The sequence below is a fragment of the Nomascus leucogenys genome, chromosome 14, assembly GCF_006542625.1.
Source record: "Nomascus leucogenys isolate Asia chromosome 14, Asia_NLE_v1, whole genome shotgun sequence".
Taxonomy (NCBI): Eukaryota; Metazoa; Chordata; class Mammalia; order Primates; family Hylobatidae; genus Nomascus; species Nomascus leucogenys.
The window spans coordinates 87,180,614-87,200,943 of record NC_044394.1 but is presented as its reverse complement, the minus strand read 5'-3'; the positions used below and the strand labels follow the sequence as shown (position 1 = coordinate 87,200,943).

The window sequence follows — 20,330 nt, the reverse complement described above, 5'->3', positions numbered from 1 at the left end:
ACAGGCATGCACCACCACGCCTAATTTTGCATTTTTAGTAGAGGCAGGGTTTCTCCATGTTGGCCAGGCTGGTCTTGAACTCCTGACCTCAGGTGATCCTCCCGCCTTGGCCTCCCAAAGTGCTGGGATTAGAGGCATGAGTCACCGTGCCCGGCCATTGATTGTTGTTTTAAGCAACGGGTTTTCGTAGTTTGTCGTGCAGTAATAGCTAACTGGTATACCTTCCCCCTTCAATTTCCCCATCCCCCTTCTCCTTTTCCAGTATCAAAAGACATTGATTATGAAACGTCTAGTTCTGTCTCCCTTACAAACCAGAAAAGGAAAGACTTCTGCAAGAGATCCTGTGAAGCCTCAACTTCCCTGCCTGCAGCCCCTGCCTGCTCCCTGGAAACAGGAAGTGACAGTGAAGCCCAGGAAGAGGAATGACGTTGAGGGCAGGTGGGCCAGGCTTGGAGATGCAGACGCCCGTGCTAGGGACACGTTTGCTTGTGTGCCTGTCTACTTAAGTACTTTTAATTCAAGGTAACCCAATTTTCAGCATCTCCAGGAAGTGGGCTCTCAGACATGGGAAGTATGAGAATTTGCTGCGGAAATCACTGCCGAGGGGAGATTAGGGCCTCTGCAGAGGTTGCGGAGCTCTTTCCTGCAAGCCCATTAAGGATTCCGCACAGCGCACGTGGTGTAAATCACTTCCTATTCAGGCCTGCTGATGAGGGGCTCAAAGGTCGATTTTCCATGGTTATCACAACAAAAACTAAAATTGGGTCAAACCCGAAAGGTATTATCTTCCTCCAAGCCGCTAAATGCACAAGAGTAATGAGGTTGGTTGAGCAATACACCCCGGCCTGCTTGCAGGCTCCTGGGAAGACAGACAGGCCCGTTCACTGGGCGCGCTCAGCCGCCCTGCCACACCTCTGCATGTCCAGCGGAAGGTCCCAGGCCCTTCATCTCGCTGGCCAGAGGCTGGTTGTCTGAAGCCCTCAGGCCCTCCTTCCTGCCTGTAGAGGCCTCACAGCTACCAAAGAACAGAGATGTCCAACAGCTCCAGGAAACCTGAGTCACTGGGGTTGGTGGGGGAGGCCACTTTTGTTCCTGAGTCCCATCCCCTGCCTCCTCCTTGTCATTATGACAGCCACAGAGCCGAAGGGCTAAGGATTTGTTCCAGCTCGGCCCCTCCCTCTGAGGAATCCTGGCCTCTCACTGTGGCAGATGCTATGCCAATACCTGGAATTTGCATAACGTGCCCTTCTCCTTATACATTATTGATTTGTATTCCATGCACACACATGCCCCGCCTGGAACCCATCCTTCAAAGCCTCACTGTCAACAGGCTTCAAATTAGACCCATCATCTCAGGTTATACAGTATTTATCAACTGACCTGTCCCACAACTTGGAGTTATTCTTAGAAACTGCCCTACCTTATCTCAAGAGAAAGGGAAGAGGGAAAATGGGGGAGATATTTAAAGCCAGAAGTATCCCTCCAGAATTGATTTTGTTCTCTAAATTATGTGACAGCCATTTATTAAAATGGTGGATGGGGCATGTTGGCAAAGCTGGGGACACGCCGGCAGCACCCGGCGGGGGTGAAGTGGACAGATCCTGGAGAAATATCTGAGAACCCCGGTCATTGCGACACTTACAGGCCATGTGACCACTAAACAGGTCCCAGTGAGCCTTGATATAAGCCTCAATGTGCTCATCTGAAGAATGGGGCTAATATAACCTATTTACAGGGTCTGGGGAGAGTGGAGTGAGATTAGCTACATGAAAGGGCTTTGAAAACATTAAACTATATTCTGATACATGAGTGAACCTTGAAAACATTATGCTAAGTGAAATAAGCCAGACACAAAAGGACTAATACTCCACTCATGGGAAGAACCTAGAATAGCCAAATTCATAGAGACAGAAAATAGGGTGGTGGGTGCCAGGGATGGTGGGGAGGGAGAAGGGGAGTTGGTGTTTAATGGAGACAGAGTTTCCACTGGGGAAAATGAGGAAGTTCTGCAGATGGAAGGTGGTGATGGCCACACCATGATGTCTATTCACTTAATGCCACTGAACGGGGCACTTTAAAATCATCAAGATGGTAAATTTTATGTTATGCATATTTCACCACAGTAAAAAATGTAATGTTTAACTATGATACAACTGTGCAGTGATGTGATGTTACTTCCTGTGTCTTTCAGGAACATTTATCTCACGCCCCCAGCCTGGAACTGGAACCCTGCTTGGGCAGAGGGAGCAGCTCCAATCTTGCCTTTGAACTGGAGAAAAACGGGGTTCCATTCCTTGCTGTTGCCTCTTCAGCCTTTACCACAACTCACTCATGCCGTGGAAAAGCATGGATTCTGCTCCTGGGCACAGACCCAGAGTTTGAGAGGGGAGGCCCAGCCTCCCCACTCACTGTCCACGGGGTTCCAGCAGGCTTGCAAGGAGGGGGACCCTGCCGCCACCACCCTGGCCAACCTCCTCCGGCCTTTCACAGAGAACCCTTTCAAAGTCCTGTCCCGATCAGCTCAGGACCCCATAACAATATCACAGACTGGGGACCTTAAACAAGAGACAGGTATTTCCCACAGTTCTGCAGGCTGGGAGTCCGAGATCAGGGAGCAGCGTGGTCGGGTTCTGTGGAGGGCTTTTCCGTGCTTACAGACAGATGCCTGTTGCCTGGGTCCTCATGTGGAAGAGAGAGGGGAGAGAGCAGGCTCCCTGGTGTCTCCTCCTATAAGGGCACTGATCCCATCACAACGGCCCCAACTCCTGACCTCACTTGACCCTGATCACCTCCCAAGGCTTTGTCTACAGATACCATTCCACAGGGGCTTAGAGGTTCACCATATGCACGGGGCGCCCAATTCAGGTGGCAGACCCTTCAGATTAGATCTGCAGCAAACAAGCCAGTCTCCTTCTGCCCCGGAGCTGGCACAGCCACCCAAAAGCATCTGCTAACACATGGGATTTTGCATGTTCTAGGAGCCATATTTTAAAAAATTGAAAACAAGCAAAAGTAATTTTCATGATATGTGTATTTAACGCAATATATTCACACTATTATCATTTTGACATGTAATCAATACAGAGACTATCAATGGGAGATTGCTCATCCTCTGCCTCGCACGTGGTCTTTGGTACCCCATGTGCGTTTTACACATTCGGCCAGCCTGTCTCCACCCAAACTCCCACATCTCCAGCTCCATGGCTGCGTGTGGCTCGGGGCTGCCACATTGGATGGTGCAGGTGAGGGATCCCTCCGTGTCCTGCAGCCCCACAACCAAAGGACATGGGGCCCCACTATGGTTGCAGGGGTCCACCGGGAGGGGAAGAGAAGCTGGTTCCCAGGAGCTGATTGTCTTCTGCCCAGCTCTCCTACGCAGGCTCTAAAGCCACAGCTCCTTCACGCCAGCCGCCATCTGAAGGAGGGCATTTGCCTGATGGAACCCAGAGGGGTGCAGAGCTCACAGGGGCTCCTGGACCAGGACGGGGATGCAAAACCCTTCCTCCCGACTTAAGACTCCAGCGGAGCTTGTGCACACCCACCTTCCAGACTCCAGTCAAGGAAACGGGAAGGTGGGGTGGCAGGGTGCTCCAGCCCCTCACTTCAAGCTCCTGAACACCGTCCCCTGAGAGAGTTCCTGTGACCACAGACCTCACCTGCTTGGGCAGAGGGAGCAGCCACTCCAATCAGGGCTTGCCCACATGCAACCGCTCAGTAGCATAAGTGTTTGTGACATTGGCATGTACCCCAATCAAAACCTGGCATAGCAAGAGCCGCCGTAACAAAGCCGTTGGCAGCAGATATTTAAAACTCCTGGCTTCTCCCTCGCCGAGTCAGAGAGCAGCCATGGGACGCTTCCCTCCCACCCAGAGTAGCTCGCTCACTAGCAATGTGGCACGTTTCTGTACAACACAGCATTAGTTTCCTCCTGTTCCTGCAACAAATGACCACAAATAGAGTCGCTCAAAACAACAGAAGCTTCTTCTCTCATCTGCGGGAGACCAGATGTCCAAAGCCAGTTCCCTGGTTGAAGTCGAGATGTGAGCATGGTGGGGCTCCCTCCAGAGGCTCCACGAGAGAAGCGTTTCCTGCCTCTTCCAGCCTCTAGGGCTGCAGGAACTCTCTGGCTTGTGGCTGCATCGCTCCAGTCTCTGCTTCTGTGGTCACATGGCCTTCTCTTTTGTCTGTGTCAAATCTCCTGCCTCTCCTTTATAAGGACATTGGTGATTACATTTAGGGCCCACCTGGATAATCCAGCACCATCTCCCCAGTTCAAGATCCTTCACTTCATCACACCTACAAAGTCTGCCTTTGACATATAAAGTAACACCCATCGGCTCTGCAGATTAGGGCATGACTATCTTTTGGGGGCCCTTATTCAGCCAACCACAGATAGATGCACTAAAAACAGACACAGATGTGCACGTGCGTGAGGGATGAGCTGGTGAGATGAGATCGGTTCACTCCCTGATGATGTGGCCATTTGCCACAAGAAAATGGTTCTTGGGGAGACTCCAGCATTGCCTAGTGAGAGCTGGCACCCAATAAGATAAAGCACCCACTGACTGGCCAGCTGCTCTGAGCATCCCCAAAGCTCAGGCATCTGAGGCCCAGGGCAGGCAGAGAAGTTCACAGGGAGATGCCACCCAGAAGCTGCTTAAGTGGAGCAGTGGGAGGATTAGACTCTGGTGCCACAAAAGAACTCTATCAGCTAGCAGTACCACCATCATGATCGCTTCAGAAGAGGATCTATAGAAGACCCCTCCCAGGCCTACCACACCCCCACCCTAAACATTTCAGTGTACACAGCCCCATTCCACTGCTAGCACCTGCCTGGGGTCCAGCGTACCCCTGGAGCAGCCTCAGTCCATGAACAACAGAGGCGGGTGTATAAATACCCCAGCTCCCTCTCCCCTGGACTGGAGACCCCTAAGCTGTGTGTCCTACACTTGCCTTCAGGGTCCCCAGTGGGATTCAACTCTACTTGCCCACAGCAGACCCTGGGCTGCCTCTCTTCCCCGTCCCACCTCTCCGTCTTCTCTTCTGTCTCCTTCACCTCCCCAAATGCTTGTCCTTAGATACTGATCACGGAGTCTGCTTCTGGGAAAAGCCAAACTGAAACATGGGCACTGTCAGAGCACCAAGGAGGTACCACCACCAGCTCAGGAATGGGAGCAAAAGCAGAGGTGTATGAGCCTGGAGGTATCTGGGATGAAGGTCAAAGGGGAAGTGAAGAGGTAGCTGGTGAGACAGTGCTGCACTGCTCTGATGGTCCCTACACTGCACACCTCTAAGGGCAGACATTTTGACCGTGATATTGATCTCTATTGCTGCTATTAAATGCTTGATGCTGTAAACACTAGGCACGATGCTGAATGCATAGCCCGCGCATTTCACTGAATCCAGGCAACCAAGGTGGGGTCTGGCATGGCCCCTATGTTATAGCTGAGGAAGCAAAGGCTAAGAGCATAACTGGCCCAAGGTCACAGCCCTCATAAGTGGCTACAGGTGGATTCAAGCCTGGATGACTCCCCCTTCCCTTACTCCCATATGCACCAAACACAGAGATGCTTATGGCAAACGTTTTAAAGTTCCCAGGCTAAGAATAACAGAGAAATAAGCATTTGAGGAAGAGTAAGGGAAAGCCAGAAGAGAGATGAGGAAATTGATACCATATCGCTGTGGACCTTGCTTCGCAAAGGGAGTGGCCCCGGACGTCTCCACTTCCAGACTTTCCTCCATCAGAGCCAGAAAAGGGAGGAGGGACTGCCAGGAGGAAGGTTCAGAAGGGGTGGGGAAGGACTCGAGGGGGCCAGTTTCCTGCCTGGCTTGGCTGTGTGGCTCTTCTTGAGAAGCAGCAAAGGTACATGGACTCAGCTCATCCTTGGCTCCCATGATCACTGCCTCACGCATGGGGAAATTCAAGGAGACGCTGAGCGGCCATCTGTCTGTTGGGGGGAGCTGGGCCAGAGGCTGGGCTGGGTGACCTCCACACTCCCAGCCCCCTCTTAGATTCTAAATATTGTCAGATGTCCCAAGAGGAGTGCCCCAGTGGCCCCCTACCTTCCTGCAGCACTGCCCCGGGCCACGGAGCCTCTCAGGCCATGACCAGGGAGCTGGACCCCAGATGGCGAGGAAAGAGCCAAGGGAGCCGATTGCCATGGCCAGGCCTGGGGACTGGAGTGCTGAGCGGGCCAGCCCCTTCACCCTGTTTCTGTTTGTCAGAGGTTGGAAGCTGGGGCCAGAGTGATCTCAGTGAGTCTGGACGGGAGACAGGACCAAAGCACCGAGGAGAAACGAATCGGGATGGAGGCCACAGAGGAGCGGCGGCCGCTTCCAGCAAAACATGGAATCCTGATGCAGCCCAGCTGGGAAGCTGGAACCCTTCTCCAGTGCCCCCAGGATCCAGAGGATGGGAAGTTCTAGAGACAAAGTCTCTAACCCAGTCACCACGGGAGGCCTGCACAGATGTGGCCTAGGATGGGTATTCTGGGTTGTTGCTGGCTGGCAAGCATCTGCCTGAGAAATCGGGATCCACCCCCAGGAGGCAGCCGGAGCCTGTTGGTGGAATCTGATGCTGCCTGGGAGCCCTGGGGGCAGGAGAGCGGAGGAGCCTGGCCGGAGGGTCTGGTTGAGGTGGCAGACCCTCAGGGGAGGCCGGAGACACAGCCCCATTCTCCACACCCTGCAGCAGACAAAGTGGTGCCCCGTCCCGCCTGCTCCTTATCAGACACCACTGGGTACCTCTCCCATCCCATCAGACACAACCACCAGGGCCTCAGAGCTCTGGCTGCGCCCACACCACCTGCCACTCAGGTGTTTTAAATGGGGCAGTCACCTCCTGAAGATCTCTGTCTCCTCTCAGCAGTGTAGGCCTAAGCAGGGCCCGGGACTCATAATTCTGAGGTTGGCAGGCCTAAATTTGGCCTCCACAGGGGCCGCCACAATGGGGCTCCTGCCTGGCAGTCCCCGCTCCACATGTCAGGTGCCCACAGGATGCTGGGTGGGTTCGCATCAACTCCATTCTCAGCCCCAGGGGACTGGGGGACTGGGGGACTGGGGAAGGGGAAAGGTGGGCAGTCCTACTCCCCTGCCATTTTCCAGTCCATATCCCAGGTCAAAAGAGATTCAGAACAAACAGAAGCCCTCCCCTCTCCTCAGACAAGGGCCCCCATGTCGGACAAGCCACACCTGGTACTGCCGCTCAGAGACATTAGCCACATCTTGCATCCTCAGGAGATGTCCAAGAGATCCCTTCATTGATAATGAGACCCTTCTAGAAGGTTCCAGAGACTTCTCTAATGACCACCCCAAAGGGAGAGTCTCCTCTTTCCTTTACAAGTGAGAGAACCAAGGCACGCACCAATGTGGTTGCACAGAGCAGGCCAGGAAAACCCACCCTAGAGAAGCTGAGCCTTCCTGGGCCTGGGCAGCCCATCACAGTGACAGGGCCAGTGAGGGGGCGCAGACTCCAGCATCTGCCACCAGCATCCTTCGCCAGACAGCTTTTCTCTAGCTCTTCCCACCAAAGACCCGAATGGGGCTCAGGAACATGGATGCTGTTGAGGACACAAGTCAGGGTCTGGCCCGTGGATTTAGAAGCCTCAGTGGGACCCATTTGTAAACTGCCTGGTAACACGGAAAACACCAGCAGACTCCAGAGGCCACAGTGAAACCGGGGCAGAAGGGAAATCCAGGCATGAAAATGATGGCAGCCCCTGCGCTCGCTGGCCTCCTAGAAAAGCCCACCCAGTGGGGCACTGGGAAGAGCAGGTGCCATGGAGGCCAGCGTCAGCTCCCCGAGAGGGGGTTCCTCCAGCACAGGGGCCTTCCGGAGGGAGGCTTAGTGGCTGGTGACCCAGTGGTGCCACCCCAGCCACATTGCTCCCTGGAGGTTTGCAATCATCGGGGGCATCCTGAGCCGCCAGCCCAGCCCGACCTCCTCCGCCTGCCTGCCCAAGGCTGGGCCACTGCCCACCGCCTCTCTGCCCGCCCGAGGCCACCCACCGCCTCCCTGCCCGCCCAAGGCCGCCCACCGCCTCCCTTGTTGTTATTCTCCTCAGTGCCTCCCTCCTGTCTCTACTCCCCGCGCCCCCGCAGGCCTCTGCAGCACCGCACTGGCTCGGCGGAAGCTGACTGGAGTTTTAATGACTCATCTGGGGTTGAGGTGGGCGCTCCTGCCCCAGGTCCACCTGCTGGATCCTCGCCAGCCAGCGTCCTCCGCCCCAGCCAGGGAAGCTTCGGGCTGTGCACGGCCCCGTCGCTGGGAGATTTGGAGAGCCCGCCTCGTATACCCTGCACACCCCACACCCCGCACACCCCACACACCCTGCACACCTGCTGCTGCCAGCACAGCCATGTGTCTCCAGGGCAGAGCGCTTAGGCGGGTGGCAGGCGTCCATGTGAGGTGCCCCTGGCTGCATCCCTCAGCTTCTACAGGGCACACCAAAGCCAAGGACTTTCTCTCTCATCACAGATTTTAAAACCTCCCCCGCAGCCTCAGACCACACCCCCAGTCCACGTCGGGCTGTCAACCTCGCCTGCAGGTCAGAAACATCTGCGGGGCTTGGAGCCCGACCCATGTCCAGGCCCACCCCAGGCCGACGAAGTCAGAGCCCAGGGCAGGCAGACACTAGTATTGTAACAGCGTTCCAGCTGGTTCTTTGGCTGGTCTGAATGGTCTAGCCCTGGGGTCCAAATCAACCACCGCCCCCATGAGGTTGTGGAGGGATCCGGGCAAGGGGCTGCAGAGCCAGGACACAGCAGGAGGACAGCGGGGTCCCCAGGGCGTCCTGGTCGAGAGGAGCGCCAGAGCTGGCGTTTCAGCATGGGTGGCTGTCTCTCTCCAGGACGCTGGAGCTACACAGGCTACACAAACAGACAAGAAGAGAAGGGCCCTGGTCCTTCCCAAACCCCCTCCAGCTCCACAGCACACAGCTCAGAAAAGCCAGGGGCCCAGACTCCCACTCTGGGGGTGTATTTGTTCACTGCGACCTCGCCTGCAGGTCCAGAAACACCTGGGAAGCTTGGAAACTGACCGATGCTCAGGCCGACGGAGTCACAGTCCAGGGCAGGCAGGCACTAGTATTGTTAACAGCGTTCTAGCTGGTTCTCTGGCCCGTCTAAATGGCCATACCATTCCCCACCCCATCCCCTCCTTCCCATATACTAATGGTTGCACGGCAGTGTCGGCGCCTGGGAGAGCTGAGGCCTCAGGGACCTGCCCCTTCCTTTCCTGCCATCATCCATCAGCCATCACACCCCAGGCCCTTGGTGACAGCTGGGGCAGAGCCCAGGGTTAGGGTGAGGGCTGGCAGCTCCGGGCTGTGCATGGAGGGAGAAGCCAGGAGCCCAGGGCCTTGCCTTGTGCTTCCGTAGACTCAAGGACACTCCACCCCTCCATGAGCCTCAGTTTCCCCAGTTGCCAAGAGCAGGCACTGCACTACGTCATCAGCAAAGATCCTTCCAATCCTATTTTCTTGGGCATGACGCCTGGGAGAGGAGGCACCAACAAATATTTTCTAATATGCTCATATTACCTTTATAACCCAAGAAAAATCAATTTTACAACAGGAGTCAATGCGGAAGGAGCATCCACAGGGTTACCTCTGATCCTCAAGTGGTGGCGTGAACGGCCTCACGTAACTCTGCCAATGGCCTGGCCCACCCACCAGAAGATGGCCCTGCAGGTCAGCAGCCGAGTCTCCTGCAGTTGATGAGTGGTGGAATTGCCTGGTGTGGACAGAGGTGCCACGGAAGAGCCGCCAGCCCTTCCCATCGACAACAAGTTCCATCCTCCCGGCCAGGCCCCAGGACTCTCAGCTCTCTGTACCCAGCAAGCCCCATCCTGCCAAGCCCCCACCTTAATGTTCTGCACCTGACCCGCTATGCACCCACCAACCGGTCTGACAAGCATGCAGGACATGACAAGGGGCCGAGGCAAGCTGCCCCTGCTGCTGGCACCCAGCCACCCTACCCTCAGACGACACACTCATTTCTATGCACCCTCAGCTGCACCAAATCCCATAACCTTCATGTTCAGGGCCACAGGGAGAGGGGCACCGTGCCTACGCAGCCCCTCCAACCCAGGCATCCATTAACATTCCCCGTGTAAAGTTGGGGCTGTAATTACAGCAAGTGATTAACAGGCCTGAGGTAGCCTGTCTCGGAGGGAGCAGATTAACAGCAGAGCTTGGGAATGCCTGCGCTCACCTCGGAACCACCGGTGCATCTTAAACAGGGCCCGGCGCCCCCACGAGCGGGTGATTAATTGGAGGGGATGAGGATGGAGGACATTTCCCTGGCACTCGTCACCAAACTTTTTCCTCTGGGCGTCTCCCTTGCTGGCCAGGCACAGTGGAGGGCAGGGCAGCCAGGACTCGGGGCGAGCACCTGGGGCTTCCACCACGGGCCTCACTCTACCTTCTCCTAGGCCAAAGTGTACCCCCGAGCAGCAGTGTCCTAGGGAGAAGGAGAGGGAGATGGAAGCAAAGCCCACGGGGCTGAATGCATCCCAGGAGCCAAGAACCTCGGCCGCCTTTGTCCAAATAGAACCTCCTCCAGCCCCAGGCAACACTTGGGGCTGTGCTAACAGGCAAAGGCTCTGCCAGGACTGTCATCATCCAAGCAGGGGCACCAAGGTCAAGCAGAACACCTGCTTGGCTGGCAGCGGGCTCACAGCAGCCTCCACCTGGGCTGTGTCCTCCTGAGGGTCAGGGAAGAAACGGGAAGGGACTCTCCCCGGGCCGGGAGGTGTTTGCAGGGTTGTGATGTCCAGATATCCACTTAGATGAAACTCTGTGTGTGTGCAGGCATGTCGTGGGGTGTCATGCATTTAGGTTTTAAACTACCCCCTTTTCAGTGCCTAATATGTGTCAGGGGCTGGGGACACAAAAACAGTTTAGGGACAATCGTCCTGCCCATGAGGCTCCTGGTCTTGCAGAGGAGAAGTCGTGGAAATGGGATAATTGCCGGAGGGTTCTGTGAGCAAGAGCTACACAGCGAAAGCAAAGGGGATGCAGCAGTTCTGCCATGTGGGGTGAGGGCAGCGGCGGGAAGGGCTTAATAGAGGAGGTAACCCTGCAGTGAGCCGTGATGTCAGGTGAGAATTTATCTGTCAGGCAACATGGGCCAGATGCATGTTACCATCTAGCACAGCCCCATGGCCAGGGGACACCCACCTGGATACATGTTACCAACGGGTACAGCCCCATGGCCAGGGGACACCCACACAGATATGTGTTGCCATCGGGTACAGCCCCATGGCCAGGTGACACCCACCCGGATACGTGTTACCATCAGGTACAGCCCCATGGCCAGGGGACACCCACCCGGATACGTGTTACCATCGGGTACAGCCCCACGGCCAGGGGACACACACGCGGATACGTGTTACCATCGGGTACAGCCCCATGGCCAGGGGACACACACCGACGGTTACCATCGTACCCTGACAGGAAATACGTGTTACCATCGGGTACAGCCCCATGACCAGGGGACACACACCCGATACGTTACCATCGGTACAGCCCCATGACCAGGGGACACACACCCGGATACGTGTTACCATCGGGTACAGCCCCATGACCAGGGGACACACACCCGGATACATGTTACCATTGGGTACAGCCCCATGGCCAGGGGACACACACCCGAATGCATGTCACCACTGGGCATGGTCCCATGGCCAGGGGACACACACCCAGATACATGTTACCACCAGGCATGGCCCCATGGCCAGGTGGCCCACACCAGGATGCATGTCATCATCAAACATGGCCCTGTGGCCAAGTGGCATGCATCTGAATGCATTCACCATTGGGCATGGCTGTGCCATGGCCAGGTGGCACATACCTGGATGCATTCACCATTGGGCACAGCTGCCCTGGCCACACCCCCATCCTCCTGTGGACCCCCATCCCCACAGTGGAGGCCTTTCTTGGTGAAATGGCACAGCAGGGTGGTGAGAGGGCCTCCTTGGAACCAGACTGCTTGAGTTTGAATCACAGCTCAGCCTCTTACCAGCCACGTGGCCTTGGGCAGGCTGCATGATCTCTCTGAGCTCCAGTGTCCTCCACTCCACAGTGGGAGACGCACAAGCTTGCCTACTAGAAAGAACCGTGGGTGACGTCAGTGAGGCGGCACAGGTGTTGGGCACTCCACACAGCCTCCTGGGGCCAGCACACAGAGCCATTTCTCCCGAGTGTGGTTCCTGGGTCTATGTGGGCCCACGTGCCCTAGTGGGCCTCTGTGGTTGGCCTTCTGGGCCTGCCCCTGCACATCAGGTAGCCAGCTCGCCCCTGCTTCCCCCAGTCTAACTTGGAATTTGGCCTGGGCTGCCAATCAAGATGCCCTGCTCACCATGGGCATGTGACCAGACCTGCCAATCCTTGAAGCACTGTGATTGGTCCAGGGGCAGGCACATGACCTCGGCCAGGCCAATCGGTGTCCTTTCCTGGTATTTACCCCTCTGGAGTTGCTGGGTGGGGACCATGTGTATCAGACTTGCCCATGACACCCTCCTGCCATCTCCACCCTGCGCTGTACAGAGGAAGCCACTGGAAGCAGCAGAAAACGCGGCCAACACACCTGGGACTCTGCTCACCTCCCAGCGTCCACACAGCCAGGCTCCCCCTCATCCCACCCTTCCCAACAGCATGCACCTCTGCAGCGGGCTACATTCAGAACATGCACCTGGGAATCCGACACACGGGTACACACTCGGCGGTCACGCAGACATGCACTCCCTGGGCCCAGCACTGGTCCAAGCAGTGGGCCACTATTGCCTCACTGAGTCCTCTCACACCTGCCAGGCAGGTTCTAGAACCACCACATTCACAGATGGGGCCATGGGTGTGTGGCCTCACACACCCAGGTGGCCTGAGTCACGCCTTGTTGTTGTGACCTTGACAAAGCACCACTGTCTCCTGGATCTCAGCAACCACACAGCGATATCCTGCCCTTTTGTGGCCACTGCCCGACAGGCTCTGGGGCCACAGGCAAATTTCCCTGGCTGCCACCACACCCCTAGTGTCCCTCAGCAACACCACAGCCACCCTAGTAACCCTGGCCCTAACCCACAGCATCTAGCACAAGCCTCTGGGTGGCATCTGCATCCCCCCAGGCCATGTGGATCCACCGGACCCTGGAGCATTTCTATTTGGTTAACGCCACAGCTTGGGAAGGACAAAGATGGCCCAGTGCATGCGAAAGTCCTCTGTGCACTGTGAAATGGAACCGTGTAGAAGCTGTGGTTGATATGGAGCTGTTCTCTTGGGACTTGGTGGGAGAGGACAGGGAGCTTTCCAGAAAGACCAGACAGGAGGCTGGGGCTCGGAGCTGCCCCATTCCTAATCCCCACTTCCCTAGAGTCATCACCTCTTTGCTGTCTGGGGTGAGGGAATTCTCCCGACTCTCCAACACACCCTCGTGTGTCCTGAGACAGAAGTTGGCCTCTGCCTGGGTCCCTCAGCCCGAGTGCACCTGGTAACACCTGGCCCCACCCACACATCTGTGGGAAGGTAGAACTTGACAGAAGGGCAGGAGACCCTTTCCGGAGGAGCAACACTCAAGCCAAGTGCTGAGCTTCCATCTGGATCAGCAGAGCCCTGCTCTGGTGAAGCCCTGTGGCAAGCCTCCCACTGCTCCCCAAGCCAGGTCACCTCATAGCTGGGGCCCCTGGGGGTGTGCAGTGCCCAGCCTGCAGCTGGGAGACAGTGCATGGCCCAGGACCCGGTGATCCAGCCACTCCCCCCTCTGACCCCCACACAGCTCCCGGCCATGTGTCAAGCCACTTGTACCCCAGGTCTCTCCCATCTCCTGTGTTACACTGATCCCCTTCCCTGAGACCTGCAGGAGCTCATCGACAGGGTTACAGGAGAACCGCAATCGGAGAAGAGCCCCCTGCACACAGAGAAAACAAGAAATGCTGGCCGCTGGCAGCACAGTTCCTTCTCAGAGTCTCTGCTCTGCCCTTGACAATGTTTTCTCTTTTCTATCAGAAAACCTGTTTGCCTTTCAGTTTCAACCCAATGCCACCTCCCACATTGCCCCTAAGTACCCACCCTCCTCAAGAAGGTATCTGCTCCCCTCTGGGTCCTTGCTGTGGCAGCCACACTCCATGTTAGTGTGGTGGGCAGGCATTCGGGGCTCCCGGCTGATGCTGCACCGCTTCAGAGTCCGTCGCCACCCTTCACCCCTGCACCGAGCCCCACACGCTGCTAGCACATCACAGGGACTAAACTGCTGCTGGGGTGGATTGGCCACAGGCCTTCTCCAGCAAGGAGCTTAGTTCATCTTTTTCCTTCCAGAAATCTGGCTTTAATCGAGGCGCTCACCTCCAGGACCGAAGGCAAGGTCTCCTCCACTCCAGCAGCCTTGAGTCCAAGGCTCTGTGTGCCCACAGCCAAGAACATTTCACCAGGCCAACAGAGAGAGAGCAGAGAGTCAGAGAGAGAGAGGCAGAGAGTCGGAGAGAGAGAGGCAGAGAGAGCGTGCACAGCCCTGGCCAGGAGCACCAGCTGCTGCTGTATCAGTCTGCATTCTCTGGGCATGACAAACGTTCAACACAACAAATGAAGAAAAATGAACTATTTCCACTGCCTAAAATACTCCCATCCCCATGGGGCTTAAGATAAAAGTAAGAAGGGACAGGCATTGAATTGAAGAGAACGCAGGTGGCCATGAGTTCTATGAAATGCCCACGTGTGGCCACACTCCCCTCCCTGGGCACCCCTGCCTTTCTACCAGCATGCCCGGGCCTGCCCCCTGCCCTGGAGAACCAGGATACCCAGCTCCTGGGCAGAGAGACACAGGCTCTCACCCCATGTAGGATTAAATGACGCTGACTCAAAAGAGCTGCTTCATAAATATTCACGCCCAGCCCAGAGGGGCTCCAGGCCTCAGAAAGAGCCAGAGCTCTGTTCACGCCCCGAGGTCAGAGTTCATCACCAGAGGAGGTCCCGGGACCCTCATTCCTCTAATTACTCCTGAGAGCCTGGCCCAGATGGTAGAGACGGGATGGAAAGTCACAGGTAACTGAAATGAGAAGCTAGGACCAGCGAGATGGAGCTACAGACTCGGGGCCTCCCCAGGTGTGCCCTCCGAAAGCACGCTGGAGCAACACACTGTGCATGGACGGACAGACTGATGGACGGATGGACGCGATGCACTGGAATGATACCTGCCCCGGGAAGAGAGGAAGCTCTGACACACAATGCAATATGGATGGGCCTCAAAAACGTGACGCTGAGACAAGCCAGACACAAAAGGTCGCATGTCGTACAATCCACCCCTCGGGGAGTCATACTTGTAGACACAGAAGGTAGAATGGGGGTTGCTGGGCTGGGATGGGAATGAGGAGCCGGTGTTTCATGGGGGCCGAGCTTCAGTTGGAGAAGATAACAACGTTCAGGAGGTGGATGGTCACGATTACACAGCAATGTGAAGGTACCGAATGCCCCTGGCCGAACTGTGCACTCAAAATGGTTCACGTGGTAAGTGTTATGTCATGTGTATTTTATCACAATAAGAAAAAGGAGGGCCGGGCGCAGTGGCTTACGTCTGTAATCCCAGCACTTTAGGAAGCTGAGGCAGGTGGATTACTTAAGGTCAGGAGTTTAAGACCAGCCTGACCGACATGGTAAAACCCTGCCTCTACTAAAAATAAAAAAATTAGCCAGGCATGGTGGCAGGTGCCTGTAATCCCAGCTACTTGGGAGGCTGAGGCAGGAGAATCGCTTGAACCCAGGGGGCGGAGGTTGCAGTGAGCCAAGATCACGCCACTGCACTCCAGCCTGGACTATACAGTGAGACTCTGTCTCAAAAAAACAAAACAAAGACAAAAGAAAGGAAGGAGGAAAATGATGGAGGATGGGAGGAAAGGAAGAGTTCTGAACTTTGGAAGCAGGAGTGGGGTGCAGGGGCCCCCATTACTGCTGGCTGAGCTCTTGCTCAGTGCCTCAATTACTCAGCAGGGAGAGAGATTGTCAGGACAACTCAAAGACTCCAAGGTGCAGTGAAAACCCCACCCAGCCTAACACTGGCCTCTCACCCACAGCTTCACAGAGGGAAGGCCAGCGAAAAACCCCACGGTCATTAAATAGATTGTGTTGGGGGAAAGTTATCATTTCGGTAACATTGACAGAAACATCAGGAAATTTCCGCTTCTAAGACACATGATCCCCATCCTTCCTTCCCTCTGGCAACTTCAGGAGCCGCCTCACCTGTTCCTGACTCAACACCAAAGCTCCCGGCAGATCCCTCACCTTCTTGAAAGCAGCTGGCCCGAGGTCTGACCCGGTATTGATCCTGCAAGTGCAGACAGGAGGCAGCTGGAGAAACCGAACGAGACTCCCATAATTACATGAAGATAAGACTATCAGGTGTAATTAAACAGTATCCACAGGCAGACCACTTGGCTACATCCTCCGTCTCTCCCCTCCCTCCTCCTCCTTTTCCCCAGGACTGCAAAATAAATTATCTCGTGAAGTCAGCAGAGGCTGAGCTATGGAAACAATTAAACAGAAATTAAATCTAATTCATTTATACTCTGAGCACAAGTGGATAATGTAGGTTTTTTTCTCTCTCTCTCTCCTCTTTTCGCCTTGGTGTTAGAGAGGACTATTATGGGAAATTAATCACGAGACATGGCAGTGAAAGTGATCTATCACTCTTTCAAGTGCACAGACCGACTATATACGATCTATGATAGCAGCTACAAATGTGGAAGTGACGCTGTTTGGGAGAAGGGGGCAGGCGGGGATGGGGGCTCCTCACGGAAGCCCATGTGATGGCCTGGCCGGGGCCCCAAGTCCTCTGGGTCGGATGGTGCTGGAAAGTGCCTTGCACGTGAGTTTCCCTGGGCTTGTTCAGGTGTCTCCAAAGCCTGGCTCATACCCACGTGGGGGAAAACGCCGCAATCCCCGAAGGCTGAGGGAGCTGGGGCCTGGACGGCTGTGGGGAAGCCTATTGGATTTTTCTCCCACCACTGGAAGGGCAGGCCTGGCAGAACAGCCCTTGGAAGGAGGACCTGGAAGAACAAGCCAGGCCTCAGGCTCCCCGTCCAAAACCGGGGGTGAGGCCCCCTGCCCTGCCTTCCCTAACAGAAGCAACACGGTGCAGAGTAGGGGGCAAATGAGCAAACCCACAGGAAGGCATCGAGGAAGGAAAGCCGCAGAGTGGTGTCTAGCTCCCGGCCCAGCGAGGCTCGCTCCAGCTTTCCTGCTTTCAAGAGAAACAACTGGGAAAATTGTTTTCCCGTCGTAGGGAGGGTGGAGATGGCATAAATAGAACATTTCCTCCAAATGAAGGGAGGGCCGAGGCGGCCACGGCCAGGAACGGCCAGAAGGAGAAAGCCAGCCATCGTGGGAGAGGCGTCTTCAGGATGCCGTACCCGGGAAGCACCAAGAGAAGCCCGGGACTGGCAGGTCCCCCTAAGGCCTGGGGACACCAGGCCCCCGAAACAGATGCTCCGGAGGTAAACCAAGGAGCTGGGGAAGCCCGAGCTTTGAACTCAGCATAAAAATCGGAAGAAACAAAGGCCAGTTTCTATTCTGATTCTCTCTTGAAGGGCAGGCAGCCCTCTCGGCAGATGGGGCCATCCCTGGGAGCCCGCACACCCCACGCCCCCACGCCCAGGGCTCACACGCCCCACAGAGTCCTCCTGCCATGCTCTCAAGGAAGCAGAGCAAGAGACCTGCCAGTGACAGCAAGCAAAGGTGTGTCCTGCAAGTCCTAAGCCCTCTGGCCCTGGAATGGCCCCAGCTTTGCAGCCCACCCAGCTCAGAGGTGGGACCAAGCTAGCCAGGATCAGGACGGGTACGGGGAACAGGGCCCCTCAAGAAGGAGGGGGCCACAGCCCTGCTTCCCTGCTGAGAGGAGACGGCTCCCGGCCCGTCCCCTCCCCTTTACCTGTCCTGTCCATGCTGTCAGGATCATAGCATCCATCACCACACTGTCAAGTGTCAGTCTTGCCTGGAAGGTTTGGCCCTTGGCCCTGGCTCCTAGGAGGTCACCCCTAAGAGGGAGGTCACCTGGGAGGTCACCCCTAAGAGGGAGGTCACCTGGGAGGTCACCCCTAAGTCCTTGGAGTATCCTGCCTGAAAGAGCATCCCTGTTTACCTCGGGCCCCACCATGTCAGTTTGACCCTTGGAGTGGCTGGAGACTGAGGTCAGCACCTGGGTAGTCAGTCACATCTCCATGGCTGAGACCTGGTAAAACTCTGGGCACCAGGGCTGGGGTGAGTGTCCCTGGCTGGCAACACCCATACGTGCTGTCCCGCATCGCTGCTGCGAGAGGACCAGCAGAGCTCCTGGCTGGTCTCCGGGACCCTGCCCTGCCTCTGCGCTGCTCCCCATGGCTGGTTTTCATCTGCATCCATTCACTAGAATAAACTGTCACCTTGAGGATGGTGGCTGTGCCGAGTTCTGAGTCCTTCTAGCAACCCTGAACCTCAGTGGTCCGCAAAGCACGTTGAAAGTCACCAAGCCAGGTCTCGCCTGTGCAGTCAAGGACACCGAGGCCCAGGCTTGAGTGAATTGCCCAAGCCATGCAGCTCCACGGGTGAGGGGGCTGGGACCAGTGTCCCTCCCAGCCTTGCCCCTGCCTCCTCCCCTGTGGAGTGGGGCTCACCGGGCAGTGTGTCAGCCAGTGGCGGTGTGACAATGCCCCAGGCGGGCAAAGCAGGTGATGAGGCAGCAGGGCAGGAGACAGCAGGAGTGGGACGCAGGCTGCTCCCCGTCAGCCAGAGACTGGGGACGTGCAGGGCAGCTGCCAACCTGTGTCTCCGGGGACAGCAGTGAGGACCAGAAGGAGCGTGCCGGGCCAAGGCAGGGAGCGGCCTGGAGCTGCAGCCGGGCAAGCTGCCCTCCTGTGTGCACGTGCCAGGGTCCAGGGGTCAGGTGCCAGGAACACAGGATGTGCATTAAAACCCCAGCCCGTACTCCCGCACCCAGACACGCATGTTCCCACACCGCCTGCCCCCTGCCACCAGCCCACCAGCCGCCTCCCTCTGCCCTGCCTCACGCACAGGGCCAGAGGCCTAGAAGTGATTAATGTCCTCGGCCGCCTGAGCCTGGCATCTCGGCCTGGGGGCAGCCAGCACCACGCCGCAAAGAGGCCAGCACCTGCCACGGGGCCTCAGGCTGGCGGAGCACGAGGGTGGGGTTCGTGCTGGACTCCCCTCTAGGGCGGTAGGGAAAGAGTCAGGCCCTCCCAGCTGGCCGGGTACCACGCACAGCCTCCCCCCGGCAGACACACTAGCACACAGCTTCCAGACTGGCTTCTATTTGAAGTCGCCCCATGTTGCAAGAGGTCCCCACCAGATCCAGCTACACGAATTACAGGCTTCAGAGCAAAATGCAACTGGGAGGCCCTTGTTTGAATCTCACAATGGTGACGGCAGAGCACTGAGCCAAGCTCAAGCCCTCCCGAGCAGGGAGCACACGGGTGAAGCCAGCTTGGCCCTGCTGCCAGCGCCACTCCTGGCTGTCTGGGAGGGGCCAGAAGACACGCAGAGAGGATGGGGGGCATAAGAGACACAGCTTGTCCCCTTTACACCAGATAAAGCCAGGCACCTGCTGCTCAGTGACCACAGCAATGCACCAGTACATACAGGCATGCACAGAGACACACAGATACACACACACTCACGCTCAGACACACACTCGGACACACACACACAGACACACATTCTCATGCCCAGGCACATACTCACAGACACACGCACAGACACACTCACAGATACACACACACGCTCACACACGCAGATACACACACATGCTCAGACACACACACTCATGCTCAGAAACACACAGACACACATTCATACACACATTCACACACTCACATACACTCACACTCAGACACAGATGCAAACACACTCAGGCACAAACTCACATACAAAGACACACACTCACACTCACAGACTCACACTCTCATACACACAGACACAGACATACACAGAGATACACACTTTCAGACACATATTCACACACACACAGATATATCTCACACACACACATACGGATACATTGACAGACACACATTCACACACACACACACTCATGCACAGATACATACTCCACAAACATACACACACATTCACATGCAGACACATGTATAGACACACACACACATACTCATATACATGCACACACAGATACATTCATGCATAGACTTGAACTCACAGACACACTCATCCTCAGACACACACAGAGACACACTTATACATTCACACAGGCACACACTCACACACATATACATGCACAAATACATAGATGCACACACAGACAAGTGTGGACACACAAAAACACACAGTCACACATGCACA

General features: G+C 56.0%; 1 protein-coding gene across 8 annotated transcripts in view; it reads right to left on the bottom strand.

Moving 5' to 3' along the window:
- Positions 1 to 20,330, bottom strand: part of RBFOX3 (RNA binding fox-1 homolog 3) — a 519,986-nt gene that overhangs the window by 411,541 nt on the left and 88,115 nt on the right. The window contains exon 1 of one of the 8 annotated variants that reach the window (XM_030828191.1): positions 14,337 to 14,561. The exons of 5 other annotated variants lie outside the window; for them this stretch is intronic. The gene's annotated coding sequence lies outside the window, so the exon portion shown is untranslated. Of the gene's footprint in view, positions 1 to 8,337; positions 8,453 to 14,336; positions 14,562 to 20,330 lie in introns of those variants that run through there. 2 more of the 8 variants (XM_030828194.1, XM_030828189.1) reach the window with 2 other exon arrangements.